This window comes from Gymnoscopelus microlampas (genome assembly GCF_963454915.1).
Source record: "Gymnoscopelus microlampas genome assembly, chromosome: 20".
Taxonomy (NCBI): Eukaryota; Metazoa; Chordata; class Actinopteri; order Myctophiformes; family Myctophidae; genus Gymnoscopelus; species Gymnoscopelus microlampas.
This window is the reverse complement of record NC_139957.1, coordinates 20,772,505-20,776,784: the sequence shown is the minus strand read 5'-3', so window position 1 is coordinate 20,776,784 and position 4,280 is coordinate 20,772,505.

Here is a 4,280-nt window from a genome sequence, read left to right as displayed (position 1 = left end):
AAGGTTCAGACAGACGGGTACAAGGGGTCTCTGATAACGGGTACAACGGGTAATGCATAACTAGGTGTGGCATTTCCAACTTGCATCATTCTCGAATTGCATCGTTCCAGAGTAGATTTAGTATTTACAACATGTCCACATTTTAACATTAAAGGAATAATTCACCTTTATAACAAGTGTTATGAAGCCTTATAAGTGCATTACATGCATTACAAATGTGATTATAATGCATTATAGACCCAACCTGTGTGTTACCTGGTAGTTATAATGTGCTGTTCCGCTGAGCTTATGATGCATTATGACCAACACTAATACTTCATCAAGCATGAGGCATTGGGTCCCATTTTTAGAGTCTTTGTTTTGACCCGGTCGGGGATCAAACCCCAAATCTCCCAATATCAGGGCGGACACTCTAGCCGCAAGGCCACTGAGCTAGTATAATGCCTTATTATAATACAGTCTTACTAATTCTTTCTATCGATTACTCACCCTGTGAAGCCCTTCAATACTTGATGCACTGAAGGAAAATAGGGGCCCAATATTAACATGACAGCAAAACGTTATCAACAATCTGTTCATAAACTCCAAAGCAGCGAAAAAGACGTGTTTTGGAAGTACTGGACACAAGACACTTGGATTATACTCATGTTTGTTTTTTTCACAAGTTGTTTTTACTCGTGTTGTCTTTATTTTTGGAATCTTCATTCACCATTAGGGAATGCAACACAAACAAAGATTCTCCAGGTATTCAAGGCTTCATGGCTTGAGTAATTGATAGAAAGAACATCATTTTTGGGGCTAATTATCATGTATTACTTTAAGCCCCTCAGGCAATACAGCAAAACAGCAAACATGATATATTAACAACACTGAGAGCATCAGTGTTCTACAAACATGTTACCATTAAGGCCCTCTGGCAATACTGCAGATCATCCTAATGCTGATACTTATACAGTAACGTTCTTTCTTTCGTTCGTTCGTTCGTTCGTTCGTTCGTTCGTTCGTTCGTTCGTTCGTTCGTTCGTTCGTTCGTGTGTGTGTGTGTGTGTGTGTGTGTGTGTGTGTGTGTGTGTGTGTGTGTGTGTGTGTGTGTGTGACTCACTATAAAGCAGAGCAATAACAAAATTCTACATAATACATTTTTAATGTCTGTGTGCATTTGTGTGTATCCACGTGTTTGTGTACGTGTTGTATTACAGTACATCAATAACAATGGGTCTCATTTTTCAAAAGACTACCCTGCATCTTTTATATGTGTAATATAAATGATGTGAGCTCCAAGATAGGCAGTGCCTAGTCTTCATGAACATTTAGAACAAGTATATGGCTTTAATTAAGACGGCATCCACCACAGCCACGCTTTATTGCACCAAGGATTGAAGTTTGCCCTCACATTATGTGGTCTCCATCTTGGATTTATTCTTTTCTCAATAAAGAAAAGATACAAAGTAGCTGTTTACACTCTCTGAATTAAATGAACACTATTTGGCTATACCCACTATTTAGGGATTTAGCATGGTGCAAGGGCCGTTCCCGTGAGCAAGTTGCTGTCTTCCAACACCAGCCTTATTCCTAAAACACCTGTGCTACCTGTTACATCATGCATATGTGTGGTTTGGCCGTTACATTCATAAAACCAATCAGCGTGCCAGATACCATTGCCTTAAGAGCAAGCTGGGCAAGCAGCACAAATCATTGTCTTCTTTGAATTTTGAATAGACTATCATCTTATATAAACACAATTGACACGAGGAATTGACACTTGAAAATTTGAATCACAGAGATTCGTTGAGAATTAGGAGGTAGTGAGACCTCTGAATGTTGTGCGCCCGGCCCGACATTCCCATTGCAGGCAAGCGTACCAAATGGATTTGGCATAGCGCGTGTTTTTAGAATCCGCTATGCGCTTTCCCAAATGTGCGTGGGCAAGATAGCAATTTTATGGATAGCGCAACAACACGCCCCTGATGGCCACACATCCAGGTGCAAATAATGGAGTCGGCATAATGTATAGTGGGTAGCGTGGCCGTAATACCGTTTGGGGACAGCGCCAGCTGCCTTGTGCGTAATTAACGGGTAGCGGGTAGTGCCAAGGGATAGCCCAGGACGGTGGATAGGGCCCCAAGAGAGTTCACTCTCAGACTTAAAGGGATGTTTCACTTTCAAACATGTTTTGGGTCATTTTAAAGTCTACTCAGGCTTTTGTGAACACCCCAGACAGTTTTTAAGTTGCTTGATTCAGTATTTAGATATATCATGTTCATTTTATCAGACACGCCCCCTTCCTATACAAACCCATTGTAACTTCAAACTCCATTTTAACCATGATGGATTCATCGAAAACACCCGTCCTTGGTTCTGGTGACTCATAATTCATTAATTTCTTAAAAACGAAATTGATTATATTATTTTTCATTTTCCCAAAGGAAAAAAAAAAAAGAAAAAGCAATTGAAAAACACTGTCCTCTCAGGCATTAGAAGGGCAATATCAGTCACCAGAACCATGGACGGGTGTTTTGGTTGAATAAGACCAAATCAAATAAGTAGACTGTCTCTTTACATCTGCACGTTTATTATGTATACATGTACAATCTATCACTAGTAAATATACCTGAATGTACTATACAGACTATCAGCAGTGACTATGAAACTGGTATACTGTATGTGCAATGTGTGTGTACAGTCTATCAATATATAATGAGTAACCGTCTTTAATGTCCATCTTAACTGTTGTGCCTACAGGTTGTGACTGGTCCCACCCCAAGATGACGTCCCCCAAAAACAAAGCAAAGAGGAAACAGTCCAAAGACAGCATGACACTACTGCCCTGCTTCTACTTTGTAGAGGTGTGTGTGTGTGTGTGTGTGTGTGTGTGTGTGTGTGTGTGTGTGTGTGTGTGTGTGTGCGTGCGTGCGTGCGTGCGTGCGTGCGTGCGTGCGTGCGTGCGTGCGTGCGTGCGTGCGTGCGTGCGTGCGTGCGTGCGTGCGTGCGTGCGTGCGTGCGTGCCTGTGTGTGTGTGTGTGTGTGTGTGTGTGTGTGTGTGTGTGAGAGAGAGAGAGAGAGAGAGAGAGAGAGAGAGACAGAGACAGAGACAGAGACCGACAGAGACAGAGATTGTGTTTTTGTCTCTGTATTGGTGTTAGTATGTGTATAAGTGGTTGTGTATTGCTGCTGCTGTCTGTCTGTCTGTGCGTGCATGCATGCATGCGTGTGCATGTGGTGAGACAACAGATGGAGTGACTAAGGGAAGGAATGCTGATTCACCATTTCAATGCTAATCTCATCTCTGAATCACTGTTAGTGTAAGAATCACTTTGTCCTGGATCAATAACTTCACTATGTGCAAATAATCACTCTTTGTGTGTGTGTGTGTGTGTGTGTGTGTGTGTGTGTGTGTGTTTGTGTGTGTGTGTGTGTGTGTGTGTGTGTGTGTGTGTGTGTGTGTGTGTGTGTGTGTGTGTGTGTGTGTGTGTGTGTGTGTGTGTGTGTGACTCACTATAAAGCAGAGCAATAACAAAATTCTACATAATACATTTTTAATGTCTGTGTGCATTTGTGTGTATCCACGTGTTTGTGTACGTGTTGTATTACAGTACATCAATAACAATGGGTCTCATTTTTCAAAAGACTACCCTGCATCTTTTATATGTGTAATATAAATGATGTGAGCTCCAAGATAGGCAGTGCCTAGTCTTCATGAACATTTAGAACAAGTATATGGCTTTAATTAAGACGGCATCCACCACAGCCACGCTTTATTGCACCAAGGATTGAAGTTTGCCCTCACATTATGTGGTCTCCATCTTGGATTTATTCTTTTCTCAATAAAGAAAAGATACAAAGTAGCTGTTTACACTCTCTGAATTAAATGAACACTATTTGGCTATACCCACTATTTAGGGATTTAGCATGGTGCAAGGGCCGTTCCCGTGAGCAAGTTGCTGTCTTCCAACACCAGCCTTATTCCTAAAACACCTGTGCTACCTGTTACATCATGCATATGTGTGGTTTGGCCGTTACATTCATAAAACCAATCAGCGTGCCAGATACCATTGCCTTAAGAGCAAGCTGGGCAAGCAGCACAAATCATTGTCTTCTTTGAATTTTGAATAGACTATCATCTTATATAAACACAATTGACACGAGGAATTGACACTTGAAAATTTGAATCACAGAGATTCGTTGAGAATTAGGAGGTAGTGAGACCTCTGAATGTTGTGCGCCCGGCCCGACATTCCCATTGCAGGCAAGCGTACCAAATGGATTTGGCATAGCGCGTG